At 42.7% G+C, this 19,203-nt stretch overlaps 1 protein-coding gene across 4 annotated transcripts in view; it reads left to right on the forward strand.

The window, feature by feature from the left end:
* Nucleotides 1-19,203, forward strand: part of PIP5K1B (phosphatidylinositol-4-phosphate 5-kinase type 1 beta) — a 521,283-nt gene that overhangs the window by 39,330 nt on the left and 462,750 nt on the right. For 3 of the 4 annotated variants that reach the window (XR_014057501.1, XM_081503676.1, XM_081503760.1), the window contains exon 2: nucleotides 5,384-5,522. The exons of the other annotated variant lie outside the window; for it this stretch is intronic. The gene's annotated coding sequence lies outside the window, so the exon portion shown is untranslated. The remainder of the gene's footprint in view (nucleotides 1-5,383; nucleotides 5,523-19,203) is intronic. 4 annotated transcript variants of the gene reach the window in all.

The raw sequence follows: 19,203 nt of genomic DNA on the forward strand, positions 1-19,203 counted from the left end.
AAGTGAAAATCTATTTTTTCCTAAGATGGGCCAAAAAAATTATGCAAATTCCATCCTACACAAGGTGTCACCAAAAAGTGACAGTGTCAAAGGAAATACTTCTAATAGAAGAATACTGGCCAGTAAAACTTAACTGCCCACTTTTCTTAAATCCCTGATCTTTGCTAGGAGAGAAGGGTTCCTAGTTGGTTAATAAAGTAAACAATGCCATGCTACTGAGTTGACTATTTAGTGCTCTATGCTTGTAGGCAAGAAATATCCTTGGTAAAATGTCCAGATCTAATGATTCATAGGCATTCAATATCTGATTATTGAATTATCTCAAGAATAATACAGAGAAGGCGATGGCACACCACTCCAGTACTCTTGCCTGGAAAATCCCATGGATGGAGGAGCCTAGTAGGCTGCAGTCCATGGGGTCGCGAAGAGTCGGACACGACTGAGCGAATTCACTTTCACTTTTCACTTTCATGCATTGGAGAAGGAAATGGCAACCCACTCCAGTGTTCTTGCCTGGAGAATCCCAGGGACGGGGAAGCCTGGTGGGATGCTGGTATGGGGTCGCACAGAGTCAGACACGACTGAAGTTACTTAGCAGCAGCAAGAATAACAAGAATAATAAAACAAATTTCAGAACTACTGTTGTGAAGAATAATAGTTTCTAATTTCAGTAGGTATAGGGCTCTGTAACAAACCAATGCAGGAGCTATTTGGAGCATTTTGACTCTGTTTTACAACTGCTCTCTTTAGGGCTGATTCTATGCTAATTCTACATACCTCCTCACCCTGCAGTCTAAAGGCTATATATAAATCACCAAGAAACACTAAATTAACACATTTTTGAAATCAACATTAACTTTAGGTTCATTGGGTTCTCGTTTTTGGCATAATCAACTGAAAGACACCCTTGTAAAACTGTGTTTTGAAACATTTCTTTTCTAATTGTGCTTTTACATACACAGTTGGCTCAGTTGGTCAAGAATTCACTTGCAATGCAGGAGACCTGGGAAGATCCACTGGAGAAGGGATAGGCTACCCAGTGCAGTATTCTTGGGCTTCCCTCGTGGCTCAGCTGGTAAAGAATCTCCCTAAAATGCGGGAGACCTGGGTTCAATCCCTGGATTGAGAAGACCCTCTGGAGAAGGGAAAGGCTAGCCACTCCAATATTCTGGCCTGGAGAATTCCATGGACTGTATAGTCCATAGGGTTGCAAAGAGTCAGACATGACTGAGCAACTTTTATTTATACACAGTTGGACAAAATATCTATTTCCCTTAGAGAAAGAACCGTCAGCATAAACAAAGGTAGTAAAACTACTTCCTTCATTTTGGTCTTTATTTCTTTCATTCATTCATGTACATAATAACTCATTAACTACATAACCTACTGGATGCTGAAAAGTATAAAATGATAGAAATGTAGTTTCTGTCCTCAGGAAGTATGAATTTGATTAGGAAAGATGAATAAGTAAATAATCACTAAAATATGTGATAGAAAAAATTATTGGAAGATAAAAAAAATGATTCTGAGCAAATGAGGCAATGACCCAAAAGTCAGGGAACAGAGAGAGATGAGGGAGCAGTCACAGCAGCGGGTTGCTTGAGTCTGCCCAGCAGAGACTAGAAAGAGGAGGAGGGATCTTTTGTGGGTTATTCTACAGGGGACTGAGAGCATGTCTAGAGCTCTTGGTTTTTCTATTTCACATGAGCCTGAGAGAATCTATAGGAGAAAGAAGGGGAACTGCTGCTATACTTGGGGGTCAATGTGATGTCCATGCTGAAGAGAGAGAAATGCAGAAGGGAAGCTGGCAGTGAAAGGATAAGCCCCTAGATGGATAATAAAGAGCTTAGGAATTAAGAATGAGTATCCAGATATATGAAGAAAAAATTAAAATGCCTTCAACTTTTTTATCTTGATTTTTAATGATGACTTGGGTGAGATATGATTTTTGTTCTTTAATAACAGCAATTGATGGACAGCATATTCAGTTGTGTTTTTCTGTTTGTTTTGGTTCAGTCAATTATGTGCTCATTTAGCTACCTTTGGGATTTTTGGTGATTGAGATTTGCTATTTTCTTTCAGATATTTAGTGTCCAGACTCTCCCCCAGTAGGGCTGCTCTGTATCATTGACCCACACAGTCTAAGATGGATATGGCAGAAATGCATCCACAGACTCTGCATATCCAATTACGGGGAAGAACAGAAGGAATCCTTATGGTTTATGAATGTATCTTTTACATTTTATAAATGTACCTCCCAATGGGCTTCCCAGGTGGCTCAGTCAGTAAAGAATCTGCCTGCAATGCAGGAGATGCAGGAGATGTGGATATGATCCCTGGGTCAGGAAGATCCCCTGGAGGAGGGCATGGCAACCCACTTCAGTATTCTTGCCAGGAAAATCCCATGGACGGAGGAGCCTAGTGGGCTACTGTCCATAGGGTCACAGAAAGTTGGACACAACTGAAGCAGCTGAGCAACCAAACAACTACTTCCCAATGCATATCCTAGAACAGACATGAAAACACATCTAGGATGTACAACTCTGACCAATTGATCGTGGGCCTTACAGAATCTCTATTGGGAAGGATTCTGCTGCTGTACCCAGACTATACTGGTAGAGATGCATGTTTTGATTGTGGATCTTGATACCACGTCTAGCTTTGCCCCAGGATAGCTGTATGACCTTAGAGGAGTCATTTCACCATCCTGGACCTCAGTTTCTTCACATCTAAAACACAAAAATCGGTTATCATTTCTTTCAGGCTTACCTTCAAATTCAAGATATGAAGAGGACTTTTTCTTTTACAGATTCATTCTCAGCTACTTCTTGTGCAATCCACCAAAAAAAAAAAAAGGACCCTGGACACAGCATGTTAAGAAATAATTCATTTTAAACCTTAAGCTAATTTAATGGCAGGCTCTATTTTGATAGAGTGACAGTAAAAGTTTGACACTAATACACAATTCATTGTGACCATGTGTGGACATCAACATCTGGGACTTGTATGGTCTGAGTTTAAGTTGTGGTTGGGTGAGGCCCTTAGCTCCTACTTAGCCATGTGTTCCATCTTTTCATTCTTTCCTTATTTGTTGTTCTTTCTGTCTCTATTCTTTTTGCTCCACTCCACCACCTTCCTTTTGAACCATGTTCCCTGGAGTCATAAGGGGACTGGATTCCTGCTTTGCTGGAGGGCAAGGCCTGGTTCACAGCATTTGTGTTTTGGTAGTAGATAGAAATGCTGGAGGATGGGTTGTTAGAGGGAAAAGTTATAGGGGAAGATGTCCAGACGAAGTTTTCAAGGCTGAGAACCAGTTCAGTTCAGTCACTCAGTCATGTCCAACTCTTTATGAAGCCATGGACTGCAGCACACCAGGCTTCCCTGTCCATCACCAACTCCCTGAGCTTACTCAAACTCATGTTCATCGAGTAGGTGATGCCATCCAACCATCTCATCCTCTGTCATCCCCTTCTCCTCCTGCCTTCAATCTTTCCCAGCATCGGGGTCTTTTCAAAAGAGTCAGTTCTTCGCATCAGGTGGCCAAAGTATTGGAGTTTCAGCTTCAGCATCAGTCCTTCCAATGAATATTCAGGACTGATCTCCTTTAGGATTGATTGGTTTGATCTCCTTGCAGTCCAAGGGACTCTCAGGAGTCTTCTCCAACACCACAGTTCAAAAGCATCAATTCCTTGGTGCTCAGCTTTCTTTATAGTCCAATTCTCACATCCATACATGACTACTGGAAAAACCATAGCTTTGACTAGACGGACATTTGATGGCAAAATAATGTCTCTGCTTTTTAATATGCTGTCTAGGTTGGTCACAGCTTTTCTTCCAAGGAGCAAGTGTCTTTTAATTTCATGGCTGCAGTCACCATCTGCAGTGATTTTGGAGCCCCCCAAAATAAAGTCTGCCACTGTTTCCATTGTTTCCCCATATATTTTCCATGAAGTGATGGGACCAGATGCCATGATCTTAGTTTTCTGAATGTTGAGTTTTAAACCAACTTTTTCACTCTCTTCTTTCACTTTCATCAAGAGGCTCTTTAGTTCTTCAGTTTCTGCCATAAATGTGGTGTCATCTGCATATCTGAGGTTATTGATATTTCTCCCGGCAATCTTGATTCTAGCTTGTGCTTTATCCAGCCCCACATTTTGCATGATGTACTCTACATATATAGTAGCACTAGCCAGGTCTTAATCTCCTTATCTAAGGAGATAAGCCAGGTCTGCAGGAATCTGTAGGAACTACAAGGACCACCAGCAACATCCTTGAAAGTGTCTTCTCCAAACTTAGCCTCACCCAAAGGGTATCTGAGGTCATTCCTATTGGCTTGTTTCTCAGGGCTGTCTCTGCTTCTCTGAGTTTGGAGGAGCAGCAGCAAAGCAGCCTGAAGATGATGGTCCTCGGGAGCAGCAGCAAAGCAGCCTGAAGATGATGGTCCTCCAACCCGGCTGCTCAGTAGACTCCTTAAGGAAGCTTTTGAAAAATAGTAATGCCCAGTTCCCACAGAGATTCTGGATGAGTTGGTCTGGTATAGAATCAAGAACTCATTTATGACTATGTTTTTATTCTTTAAATATTTATTTTTATTTGGCTGTGCTGAGTCTTTGTTGTGGCATACAAACTCTTAGTTGTGACATGGGGAATCTAGTTTCCTGACCAGGGATCCAAGCTGGGTGGGGCAAGAGTCTTAGTCACTGGATCACAAGGGAAGTCCCTTATGAGTATATTTTTAAAACTCCTCACATGATTCAAGTGCACAACTGAGGTTGAGAGAGGACTAGGAGGGTATTATGCTTAGTGACATGAGCCAGACAGAGAATGACAAATACTGTATGATATGTGGAATCTAAAAAATACAACAAACTACTGAATGTAACAAAAAAGAAACAGACTCACAGATACAGAGAATGAGCTAGTGGTTACCAGCGGGAAGGGAGGGAGTTGCAATATAGGGGTATGAGGTTAAGAGATACAAAAGACTCTGTCTAAATAAATAAGCTACAAGGATATATTATACAACACAGAATATAGCCATTATTTATTTTATAATGACTTTAAAGGGAGTATAACCTTTAAAAATTGTGGATCACAATGTTGTTCACCTAAAACCTACATCATAAATCAACTACACCTCACTAAAATAAGTAAATAAAAATTTAAAAGCTGTCCATGAAAGAAAGGATGGTCCACATCAGAAGTAACCCACTGGTGGCCTGTGAAACTAGCATATGGACTGTATATATGTTTTATTTGGCCAGCATAATGTGAAAATAAAAATAAACAAACAAGCAACCCTGAATCTGAGTACCTTTTCAGGAGGTGTGACACTCAGCAGGCTTCTGTAATTTCTATTATTGAACACTTGCTTGGTGTTTAGTTATACAGCTCCTGATCTGCTGAGACAAACGTACAGAAAACCAGCCGTTGTCCTCACGCGAGAGGAAGAACAGCGTAGAGCGGTAGTGATCATGGTGGGGGCGATGAGGAACAGTAAGGAGGTCATCAGAAGCTCACAGGTAATCCACCTGAAATTAAGACTCCTCCCTTCCCTGAGTTCCTACCCATTAGCCACACTATCTTCATGGTTAGAGTAGCCCTCCAGCCCCGATTATATGACAGGCTACTTCCAAGGGGGAAAGGATCTCATAGGATGGTCAGTTTCATGGATGTTAATTGGACCCTGGTGCTAGGGGATCATGCAGCAGAGGAGCAGCACTTGGAGCCCGCTCCAAGAAAGCTTCTTTTCAGGAGCCTTGTTTGGTACAGTGAGTCGAGTCTGGGCAGGGCTCCAGAAAGACTACTGCTGCAGGCTTCTACCAGCAGCACTGATTGGCAATGGGAAATATTCCCCAAGGTCAGGAGCAGGGCCTTTGTCTACATGTAGATAATCAGGAGGCATAGGATGCACTCAAACATTGTGACTTTCCTGCCTCCTTCAGTATTTCTCAATATATAGGAAATCTCTTTCTAGAAAATTACTAACACCCTTTATCTCAAACTGTCAACACAAACAGTAGTACTAACCCATCTTTTTTCTACCACAGGTATTGACTCATTTTCTCTGCATCAGATTCTATCACACAGTTTTCAACTTGCTGCCCCTGCTCCCACACTACTCTTCCCAACTGCAGAGCAAGGCATACTGTAGGTGTCAATGAATGGTAAATGGTTTTAGTTCATTCCCAGTTCCATTTTTGTATACTTACAGGTTGGGCTATACAAATTTCACAATTCACTTGGTGATTGCACATTACTACTAGTAGTGAAAGCTCAGAAGTAATCATAATTCCTCAGCCATAAAAAAGAATGAAATAATGCCATTTGTAGCAACATGGATGGACCTAGAGAGCATCACACTAAGTGAAAGAAGTCAGACAGAGAAAGACAGATATCATACGATATCACTTATATGTGAAATCTAAACTATGACACAAAATGAATCTAAAACAAAACAGAAACAGACTCATAGACATAGAAAACAAACTTATGATTACCAGAGGGGAGAGGGCAAGGGGAGTGATAAATTAGGAGTATGAGATGAACAGATACAAACTGCTATACATAAAACAGATAAGCAATAAGGATTTACTATATAACACAGGGTACTATATTCAATATCTTGTAATAATATTAATATATATCTCTACATTCAGTTATATGTATATAACAAAGTGATTCAGTTATATATATAGTTATAAGCTATAGTTATAAATTATATATAACAATCACTTTGTTGTATACTTGAAACTAATATAATACCGTAAATCAACTATACTTTAATTTTTTAAAAAAAGAAGTAATGATGGTGTGAATTAGCTGTACATTTTTAAACTGCCAGAGCCAGCCCCAGTTTGTGGTCAGGACTTCGATTTCTGCCTCCTTGAAAAGTTGTTACAAGGGTCAGTTCCGTTGGTATCTTAATCCTTTAACTCACTGTGTACCCATCTGCTTACGTCCACAGTGAAAAGGGCACATAGCGGACAGACCGGCAGTCAGACTCAAATACGGTGGAAAGGAAGTGGCCTGGGTTCCCTTCTGCTGCATCAGACACTGTCGCCACCCACCTTTTCAGACTCACTATGCTATACCCTCAACTGCCAGGAAGATAGCTGAGAGTCAGAATGTACTATTTTTTTGTTTCCTTGTCCATTTCTAAGACTCTGAAACACGCAAGACTTATGTAACAAAGTCTGTATACCAGGATCTTATTTTGGGTTGGGTATGATTTTTGTGGCAATTTCTCCCCAGCCTTCTAGGCTGGATGGCACAGGGGAGCTACGAATGAATCCCTCAGATTCACTGCACATTTCTTCTACAGGACCACTCATGTCGGGGGTCCTTCAATGGGAACATAAGAAAGGAAAGTATCTTTATTTGAACATAGCTACCTACCCACAGGCAGACAAAATTTCTACTAAAGAACTAGACCCATTTCAACAAAAATAAGCCTCATGAATGGAGGTCAGTCATTTTGGTTTTAATCTTTGCTCCTTTCTCTGGGGTAGTGGATGGTGATGCAGTTCTCTGACCATGAGCAGCTGGGACAGAGCCACTTTTTTGTTTATGAGGTTTTCACACATCTGTGTATTCTCTTCATCATCATGTAAAATATTTACAGGAACAAAAATTTATCTTCTGGACCATTTATTGCCACTCCCCACGGGGAGACTGACTTTGATCTCTTCCTTTTCTGTTCTCACATTGGACTCCCGATCACCTTCTCATGTTGCCCTGGGGATGGACTTCCAGGGTCTCATTTGCTCTTTGGTCACTCACTTAATGAGGTGCAGGGTCACATTAAACCCCTTCCTGTCCATTCTAATGCTAGGCCCAGGACCACATTGGTCATGTCTTTCTTGAGGTCACACTTGTGCATTGGTGAGTCCAGTTCTTTGGAAGGCTTGACTCTGGAAACCAACCCAGTTCGGCTGTCTCTGTCATTGGAGGGGCTTATGCTCAAACCCCAGTGTCCTGGATAAGGAAAAGTTAGCTCTCTGGCTGAACAATGTTTCTTTACCAAAATCTAATCCATAGAACACTAGGTAATTGGGATGTAAGTACACATGATATAAAGCAAAAAATGGTACCATGTGTGTCCTTACGGAGGGCTGGGGGCCTTGTACTTGTTCGTTGATCTACTCATTTATTACATCCTTAGTGAGAACTCTAGGGAACACCCCTGACACACTTCCCAGGTCCCAGCTTTTCTGTGCTGCATGGCTAGCTGCTCACGGCGTCACCTTTCCTCTAAGCTCTGACTGTGGCTGCTGAAGTCATCTGGTCTGCGTGGAGAGTGGGAGTTTATTACCCACGGTGCACTCTCTGGCCTCTGCCGCTCAGTGACTGACCTCACTGTGGGAGGGAATATTTGGAATACTGCCTTCCTTGCCTCCCAGAGGGACAAACTCTGAGGTGCAGCTGACTTTCCAGAGCTCCCCTGGGACTCAGAGACCAGGACTTTCTTCTGCCATTGCACCATTTCTTGATGGCATCCTCTTCTCTCTCCAGCCTCCCTGCTTCCTTAGCAGTTTCTCCCAGAAGCATGTCCTTAATAAATCACATGCACTCATATTTCTTGGTTCAGGGTCTGTTTCTAAGAAAAAGCCATCTAAGAGAAGCACCCTCTATATTCCAGGCAATGTGATTATGTTCTAGTGTGAGAGACAACAATAGGAAAATTAAAAATAAAATATAAATCAGTTTTAAAATGTCATTAGACCAACAAGGACCTACTGTCTAGCACAGGGAACCCTGCTCAATGTTATGTGGCAGCCTGGATGGGAGGGGAGTTTGGGGGAGAATGGGTACATGTATATATATGGCTGAGTTGCTCTGCTGTGCACCTGAAACTATCACAACATTGTTAACTGGCTATACCCCAATATAAAATAAAAAAAAATTTAAATGTCATTAGGCATCTCGGATCTGTGATGAAATACATGGTGTGCCAGTCAGTGTCATTAAAAACTTAACTTACCTACAGGTAAAAGATCTGTTCTCAGAAAGCAATATGACTAATGCTGATGAAATTGAAAATGATGCAGACAGACAGAAAGATACACTGTGTTCTTGGATTGGAAGAATGTACATTGTTAAAATGACCATACTACCCAAGGCAGTCTACAGATTCAATGTAATCCCTATCAAAATACCAATGGCATTTTTCACAGAATTAGAACAAATAATTTTAAATTTGTATGGAGACACAAAAGACCCTGAATAGCCAAAACAATCTTGAGAAGGAAGAACAGAGCTGGAGGAATCATCCTCCCAGACCTCACTACACTACAAAGCTACAGGCAGCACACACCGACTTCATACCTTGTTATTTGTACTCTCAATCATAGACCCACCTGGCCTCTCCTCATTGTGGTCTTTGCTCCTATCTTGACTCTGGTTCAGATTCTCCTCCAGTTATGCTCCCCTGGCTAATATCTGCTTGCTCTTCCATTACCGCTGGGCTGGAGGAAGCATAAGCTGGAATCGAGATTGCCGGGAGAAATATCAATAACCTCAGATATGCAGATTACACCACCCTTATGGCAGAAAGTGAAGAGCCTCTTCACGAAAGTGAAAGAGGAGAGTGAAAAAGTTGGCTTAAAGCTCAACATTCAGAAAACTAAGATCATGGCATCCGGTCCCATCACTTCATGGCAAATAGATGGGGAAACAGTGGCTGACTTCATTTTTTGGGGCTCAAAAATCACTGCAGATGGTGACTGCAGCCATGAGATAAAAAGACGCTTGCTCCTTGGAAGGAAAGTTATGACCAACCTAGACAGTATATTAAAAAGCAGAGACATTATTTTGTCAACAAAGGTCCCTCTAGTCAAACCTATGGTTTTTCCAGTGGTCATGTATGGATGTGAGAGTTGGACTATAAAGAAAGCTGAGCACTGAAGAACTGATGCTTTTGAACTGTGGTGTTGGAGAAGACTCTTGAGAGTCCCTTGGACTGCAAGGAGATCCAGCCAGTCCATCCTAAAGGAGATCAGTCTTGGTTGTTCATTGGAAGGACTGATGTTGAAGCTGAAACTCCAATACTTTGGCCACCTGATGCGAAGCTGAAACTCCAATACTTTGGCCACCTGATGCGAAGAGCTGACTCATTTGAAAAGACCCTGATGCTGGGAAAGATGGAGGGCAGGAGGAAAGGGGGATGAGAGAGGAGGAGATGGTTGGATGGCATCACCTACTCAATGGACATGGGTTTGGGTGGACTCCAGGAGTTGGTGATGGACAGGGAGGCCTGGCGTGCTGTAGTTCATGGGGTCGTAAAGAGTCTAAGCGACTAAGTGACTGAACTGAACTTCCATTACCACTACCTTAAAGACCGTTTTCTGTCAAACGGTAGCCTGCCCTCCCCACCGCTACCCAACCTGACCACTAGGGGCCAGTGCTTCTAGCCCAGGGAGTAGAATCCAGCCTACCCTCCCTCCAACAAGGAGACAAAAGACAAAATAGGATTGCCTCCAAAGCTCCCAGCTCACATGATCAGCCGCCCATCCTAAAAAAAAAAGTCTTTTAACACTTGCTTTTTTTTTTTTTTTTAGTTCTTTTCTACTCTTTAGGTATGGATTCCATGGATGCTAAAAGGCATATATGTATTCAGACAGGAGATTATGTGTTTTGCAAAGAGGGAAAGAGTTCAGATGTTCCCGCTGGAGCCTATTTAACCTATTGTATAAAGCAAAATTCTAATGAGCTCTGTTACCTCCTTTCTGAGTCCACAGCAGATTGGAGAGAAGGTGGAGTCAACAGTGGTGTTAGAAATGGGCGGTAAGACAGGGAGAGAACAGGTGAAAATGGAAATAGAAGTAAGAACTCAGAATGTAGGACAGGCAGTTCACATGCAAACCACTAGATTTGTAGTAGAAAAAAGTTGGATAACCATACTCAGATCTTTGCCACTTCTTAGCTCTTCATTGCCTTATTTATGGGCATAGAGTCATTTTTCACAAAGAGAAATAGGAGCCTCCTAGAAAATGATGGTCATTGTACTTTGTCATAGAAGGCAACAAAGAAAGTAATACACCTTTTAAAAAATGTTTATCTTCTGGCTAAATAGTAATAGCATTTGCTAAGTACAACGTGCTAATATATTTATTTGCATGCGTGTTCAGTTTTTTCCAACTCATTGTGACCCTGTGGACTGTAACCCAACAGTCTCCTCTCTTTAGGGGATTTCCCAGGCAAGAATACTGGAGTGGGTTGCCATTTCCTTCTGCAGGAGATCTTCCAGACCCAGGGATTGAACCTGAGTCTCCTGCGGCTCCTGCATTGGCAGGCCAATTCTTCACTACTGAATTGTCATAACTCTGCAAGGTGAGAACTATCAGCATTCTCATTTTATAGGAAAGTGAGGTTTTGAAAACTTTTGAAAAATCAAGTGCCTGCCTGCCATCCAGTTAGCAGAACCAGCACGGGAATTAGGCATCACAGCCCACATCTTTAATCATTACCTTCTATCTGCAAAACCTGACAAGTTATCATGGTCCATGGGTTGCACTATCAGCTCTTTGGCGTATTCTCTTTATTCATGGACCATGTCTGATAAACAGGGCTATATTCTACTACTTAAATTTGCTAATTCCAAGAGGACGTTCAAAGTAACAGAATAAATAGAACGTTAGCAAGTATTTAATTAAAAAAAAAAAGACAATTAAATCATGAGAATTTATTTGATTCTGCTTCTAAGATATCTCGGTATGGGGGACACGTACCAGTCCCTCAGGTCAAGTTTGTCTTTGCCAGTCCACGGGCTTCTCCGCAGCCCAGGTCTCGGCCCTTCTGAGAAATGTGGACACCTTCTCCTGCCCTCCACAAGAGGGCGCTGGGCTTCCCAGTACAAGACCAAGAGACTAAGTGCCAAGAGACCCGCTGAAACTGGGCATAACCACTAGAGGGAAGCAGTAAGGTCCTTGTGCTTCATTCTTTCCTGAGGTTCAAATTTGTAGTATTTGTTTTTGATGTCATCATTTTGAAGATGCTCGTATCTGAGAGACAAATTTTATCGTACGTGGATGGTGCCAGAGAAAATCGGGCTCTGAAAACCAAGGGGGCACACTTCAGCTCAGCATTTCTATCTCATCAGGGTGAGTCTGATATCAGCAGTTAACTTCTCAGGAGGCCCCAGGTACAGCTTACCTAGTAGAAAAGGCATTTTCTTCTGCTCAGCCTACTCATAAACATTTTGCAGGATCTACTGAATCCATTGCTTTTTTCCGTTTCAAGGATGCATCATCAATCACAAACAACTGCAAAACATCAAATTCTTGTCATTTCTTTTTTTGAGGGAGTTGGAGTGAAAACAGAGATACAAGACAATAGAAGTGGGGTCAAGTCCACACAGAAGTAGCCCACATACTCATCAAATGAGTCATCTGTGTTCTGGAGGAACTGTGCCACCTAATAGCCCCACCTGAAGATTCTCTGCCAGATGGCAGAATGCTCCATCAGCTATGCAATGAAAAGAGCTCTAAAATGATTAACATAATGGTGATGATTGCTCTGGGTTTGATTTTTCAAGTGCCCTCTTGTGTACATGTGGCTAAGAACACATCGCTTGAATGGATACAGTTAAGATTTTAACACAAATAGAAGTGGGAGACTGAAGACGGTTCAAGATGTTCTTCAATATGGACTGAAAAATGACCGTTTAAAATGATGCTGGGGAGTGTATTTATTGATATGGAAAGATAGTCACAAAATATTAAGTTTTCTAAAGTAGGTTCTAAAGCATTATGAGCCCACTTATGTAACATAAATTTATGTTCATACATTGAGAGAAGTCTGAAAGGCATAATATCTCTGGATGGTAGAGTTATAAGTGTTACTTCTTTGTTCTTTCTTTTGCTTATCCATGTTTTCAAATTTTTCTATCCCCAACCATGTATTAGATGTACAATTTAAAGTTCACCAAAATATACACTTTATATCATTTGCTCTGCAAGGGTTTGTTCAGGTAGAGTCATCTGATTTTTTTTTACACAGGATGGTCTCAGAATCACACAGTTTTTATCCATCTGTACTTATCCAGATCCACAAGGTTGAATTAAGAACAAGCAGGAATAATTGCTGCTTTCACGAGATGTTGTATTTGTCATCTTGCTTTCAGAAGGCAAATCTATGTCTCCCAACTGTCCGTTCAAGGCTCTGGTCCCCACCGCCAACCCAGCCATCTGACATATCCCATCTTATTCTCTTTCCCCAGCTCTGTTCTTACATAGATTTTTTTCTCACCCTCTGCATGTCCGGGGTCCCTGGCCATTTCTCAGTTTACGCATAAGCGGGTAAACTCTTTCCTCTGGCCTCACCCATCGAAATCTCCATCCTCCAAGGCGCGTTTCAAATGCCTCTTCACTGGAAGCCTTTCCTGAATTCCCACAGGCTGTGAGCAATTCAGTGTTGCGGGGGTGGGAGTGGGGAGTGAGTGAGTGGTGAAGCCAGATGATGCTTCTATGGTCTCTGCTTTTCATGGGTCCTTCTCAGGAACAGTAACTACATCAGCGAGCAACCAGCAACCCCCATCAGCACCCCACCAGTAAAAGCACATTTATAAGGCAAAATGACATAGCTTAACCAAGAATACATACAACAACAAGAACTGAACTCTTATTAAAATGTTCCATCATAACTCACAGGTTGTTTAGGAGAATTTCAAAAGTATCTCTGAACACACCTCTCCCTCTAGAGTCATAGCATAGATTTCGGCAGAAATAATTTTGCTGGCCATTGCTAGTATAAAACAGCAGGAAAAGATGGTCTGGGTGCACACAGGGACATAAGAAGGAAGTCCACCCCACAGGTCCCAGGGAAATGGGGCATCTTCTGGCCTGGCACCTGTGACCTGCCCCAGCATCTTGTCCTGGCTGATGGACGTGGGCTCCGTGGGGCAGCAGGATGACAACTCCTGTTCAACTCACTGCCTCCTCCTCACCCCAGCTGAGAATTCTGGCAGCCCTGGAGGTCCCCCGTCCATGTTTCCTGGTTCTGCCCTGCCCCTGCATCCCACCCTGAGATAATGCCACTTTCCAAGCGGGAATGATACTTCTACTTTCCAAGCTCCTCCCAACCCATCTCTCCCAGGTCTCCCCTCAGCCAGGCAGTGGGGTTCTCACTGGGAGGTAGGTGGCCTGGAAGGATATTCACAGACTCCTGGGTTGGAGAGAGGCAGGTCCTGACCCAGCTGGGCTCAGCTTCTCATGGGGCTCCAAACCCCCCACATGCATGCACCGTGATCTCTGCCTGGAACTTTCTAAATTCCACTCCAACTCCCACCCAACCTCCAAGGCCAGCTGAGGTCTCTTGCCTGGGAACCCACCTCCCCGCCCCCACCCCACCCAGAGCATCTGTCCCCACATCCTCACAGCAGTAGTCTTACTATCATTTGTCTAGTCTAGAGCACATGTGGGCTTTGCTCTGCCAGGCTACGGAACTACACACTTCTGGGCATGTAAATTCAATACGTTGGAGAACAGTTTGAGAAGGTCTGGTAAAGTCAAAGATCTGTGTGCTCTGTGATCCAGAAAGCTTCATCACAAGAAGTTATGAGGAAGATGCTCATAACTATATTCTTTGAAGTAAAAAATGGAAACAATTTAAATGTCCATCAGTAGGAGAATGGATAAAATGTGATACATAAAACATGCTATATTTATATGATGGATTTTTATGCAGGAGTTAAGATGAATGAAAATGAATTTACATGCCCAGGAAGTGTGTAGTTCCTAGGCCAGGGCCGACCACTTGCTGGCTATGTGACTCTGGACAGCTTACTTCCCTGCAGCTTCCTCAGTTTCCCTACCTGTAAAATGGGAATAATCACAGTACCTGCCTTATAGAGTTGTGGGAGGATTCTATGAACTAAGCCAGAGTTTCTGCTACTTAATAAGAAAGTGTTCACTTTCCTCTGCAGAGCACATCTTTCTCAATTTAGCACATTCTTATTTAACTTTCTGTCGTTTACACCTTCTTTTCCTAATGAGGTTACAGTTCTTGTTTGTGCTATGGCTGAGCCATTTATCTATAGTCTTTTTCTGGTAGTCTTCACAGCACATACCCCGTAACCAACAGAGAGTAGGTGCTTAATAATTACTTACCTCTTGACTTACAAAATGGCAAAGGTATTGTCATCAGCAGAATAGACTAAACCAAACTTCCAGTCACAGGTCAGTGTACCCGACTCTGCAAAACAAACCACCCTGAAACATGGTGACCTAAAGACCCTGATGACTATTTCTCATGGTTCTGTGGATCATCAGGGGGGTTAATTCTGTTAGTTGGCAGCATTTGACCAGAGGGTCAGTGGGACTGGAAGGTTCAAGATGGCCTGACTCATGTTTGGCAGTGGGTACTGGCCGTTGGCCGAGCTTCTTGGTTCCTCTCAAATTTTCATTCTCCAGTAGGCTAGACTGGGCTTCCCAGCCTGGTGAGAGGTGGGGGTGTCTCAGGAATCTGAAGTGTTCCAGTGAAAGACACCTTCATGTTGAGGTCTAGGCTCTGGCACTTGCTGTGTTGCTGTCACCATATTCTGTTGAAGACAGCAGGTCCCAAGGCCAGCCCAGAGCTGAGGAGTGGAGAAACAGGCTCCCCATTGAGTCATATTGCAAAAGGGGTATAGATAGAGGGGGGGCCCAATCCACTGGGGGCCATTGCTGTGAGCACCTCCCACACATCCCTGATAAGAGGTTTGGTAAACTTGTGAGGTGACAGTCTCAGTAACCGTTCTCTACTGTGCTTTATGGTTTAACAATGCATTGCACGAGCACTTGCAGTTTTGACCTTCACAACAACCCAGAATTCCTCTGAGGCAAGGAGAAGAGATATGACCCTCTTTACAATGTATTAATAGAATAGAAAGCTGAAGTTGTACACGTTCCCTGACTCACACAGCAATGATTAACAGAATTGTGCTAGTGTGGCAGTCTCCTTTTTTTTTTGAAAGTAAAAGTGAAAGTCGCTCAGTTGTGTCCAACTCTTTGTGACCCCATGGACTATACAGTCCATGGAATTCTCCAGGCCAGGATACTGGGGTGGGTAGCCGTTCCCTTTTCCAGGAGATCTTCCCAACCCAGGGATCGAACCCAGGTCTCCCACATTGCAGGCAGATTCTTTACCAGCTGAGCCAGCAGGGAAGCCTTTTTCTATAAGTTGTGAAATAGTTGTCTTACAGAAAGTGTGGTAAGTAATACAAATACCCACCTATGTGACACCGCCAAGCTTAAAGATGGGAATGTGAACAGTTCATTGGAAGTCCCAGTGTACATCTGTCCCCATAACATGCCCTCTGTTTCTATATCACCACTCTCTCTGTGATGGCAGCTGTCTTTATTATTTTTATTTTTAATGGGAGGATAATTGATTTGCAATACTGTGTTGGTTTCTTCCATATATCAGCATGAATCAGCCATAGGTATATATACGTAACCTTCCTCTTGAATCTCTCTCCCACCTCCCACCCCATTCCCACACTCGAGGTTATCACAGAGCACCAGGCTTCAGCTCCCTGAGTCATACAGCAGATTTCCACTAGCAGCAGTCTTTAAATGATGTTTGTTACTTCTACACATAGTTTTTATAGTTTATAAATATATTTTTATTCATAAATGACAACTACCATATTTCCTCATTTCTAAAGCACACATTTTTTTTCCATTATAGTTTATTCCAAGATATTGAATATAGTTTCCTGTGCTGTATACTAGGATCTTGTTGGTTATCTGTTTTATATATAGTAGTTTGTAACTGCTAATCCCAAATTCCTAATTTATCCCTTTCCCCTTTGATAACCATAAGTTTGTTTTCTGTGTCTATGAGTCAGTTTCTGTTTTGTAAGTTCATTTATATCGTTTTTTTAGATTCCACCCATAAGTGATATCAAAATGTTGGTTTCATTATGAAGCTGGATGGGAGGATGTAGTGTGACTGTGAAGTCAAGTGGGTTTGCTAAGACTCTCTTGTTTTGAACTTACCCTCCAAAATGTAAAACACACATCTATTTTCACATTTGAATATCTCTGAAATCACTGTACTCTTGTAACTGGTGATACCTTCTAATAGCTGGGTGGCAATCATGCCCTACTGCCTGCACATCCAAAAGCAGTAGGACCAAATGTGCTGAAAATTGTGGAGACGTTAGTTGGGGCACTCTTCTCTTCCAGAATCAAGTGATTGTGAGGAGATCATGGGGGTGATGATAAATCATAACTGTCCAGCAGTGTTATAGAAGGAGGACTCTAAAGAAGCTTAGCTATACCTAACTTCAAAAATAGCTTAAGAGCCCAGTGCCAATGACTGTGAGTTTTCTTACAGATTACTTATGAATGCCTTATCACCCATCCTGTAGTTGGATGGAGGACTTATTATTTGGGAAACACAGACATCTGTGACTTTAAGTCAAGAAAATTTAGAAGAGTTAGGATTTATATGTGCAAAAGTTGGGAAACCCACAACTGATTTATTTCACTTCTATTTCCCCTTTTTATGCATGCATGAGAGTAATATATGGTGTAAAAGGTTGTCTAATCAAGTATGAAGTATCTAATAAGTGACAAGAAAGCATTTTGTCAGAGTTTAGTTCTCAGCATTTTTTTCTCTCTTAAGGATGTGTAAAGTAATGGTAGACCTTACAAACTTTTAAGTACAGGATGTCAAGTTGTACCTGCATTTCTGCATACCATGGCTCTTTGTTCAACATTATGCTTTTGAGATTTTTCAGTTTGATAAATCCAGCCCCATTTCATTCATCTTAACTCCTGCATAAAAATCCATCATATAAATACAGCATGTTTTATGTATCACATTTTATCCATTCTCCTACTGATGGACACTTAAATTGTTTCCATTTTTTACTTCAAAGAATATAGTTATGAGCATCTTCCTCATAACTTCTTGTGATGAAGCTTTCTGGATCACAGAGCACACAGATCTTTGACTTTACCAGACCTTCTCAAACTGTTCTCCAACGTATTGAATTTACATGCCCAGAAGCAGTGGTATGAGAGGCCCCAGGTGCAAGAGCCCCTTGACTGGATTTGCAGTCTCCTTTCTCATTCCCTCCAATTCACTCCCCTTACATAGTCCAGGTGATCATGGAAACACACAGCAGGTCAAATCACAACTCAGCTTTAACCCTGTCGTGGGTTCCCACTGAGTTTACTGACAAGGAGGCCATGGCTTCCCTGGCTCTCAGTGGGCTCTATAGACTCTTCTCTTGCTAACCCTACGTCGCAGCAGGGCCAGCCCTGACACAGCAGTCCGGCGACTTCACAATCCTTCTAGTTCCTAGCAAGACACACACTCCTTCTCTCTCCCAGCCTGTGCATATGCCATCTCCGCTCTCTGGAATGCTCTTTCCAACTGAACTACCCCTACCCCACCTGACATCCTGTTCTGCTAACTCATCCTTCATGTCTAAACGTATCCCTCTCTTTCTCCTCAGAGTCTTCTTTGACATCTCCTGAACGCACACACCACAACTGTTGCAGGAAGGGGGACCCCTTTCAGGGCACAAAAGTGGGCTCTTGTCTAACACTCAGAAGTGAATTGTCCAAGGAGACAGATGTGCTGAGAAAGCAAGAGATTTTATTGGGAAGGGGCGCCTGGGCGGGGAGCAGTAGGGTAAGGAAAACAGGGAGAACTGCTCTGCCACGTGGCTCGCAATCTCAGGTTTTATGGTGATGGGGTTAGTTTCTAGGTTGTCTCTGCCAATCATTCTGACTCACGGTCCTTCCTGGTGGTATACACGTTGCTCAGCCAAGATGGATGCCAGCGAGAAGGATTCTGGGAGGTGATCAGACACATGGTGTCTCCTTTTGACCTTTCCCGAACTCTTCCAGTTGGTGGTGGCTTATTAGTTCCATGTTCCTTATCAGGACCTCCTGTCATAAAACAACTCATGCAAATAGTTACTCTGGTGACTGGCCAGGGTGGGTGGTTTCAGTCAGTGTGCTTCCCCTGACACAACCACCCCAGCCACTTCCACGGCCACCACTGGAGTATCCTCCAGAGTGTGTCACCGACACTCCCCACAGCACCTCCTCATACGGTGCTGAAATGGCCTCTTTGCTTGTTTGGATCTTGTACTAGACTTTTATGCTCCCAAAATTGGGAGTGGAGGGGGGCGTTGTCAATCTTGCCCACTGCTGTGTTCTCACCTAGTAGCTAGTCTACACAGTCTTCAGCGAATTCTGTGTT

Source organism: Giraffa tippelskirchi, chromosome 1 (genome assembly GCF_054371585.1).
Source record: "Giraffa tippelskirchi isolate mGirTip1 chromosome 1, T2T-mGirTip1v1.2.pri, whole genome shotgun sequence".
Lineage (NCBI taxonomy): Eukaryota > Metazoa > Chordata > Mammalia > Artiodactyla > Giraffidae > Giraffa > Giraffa tippelskirchi.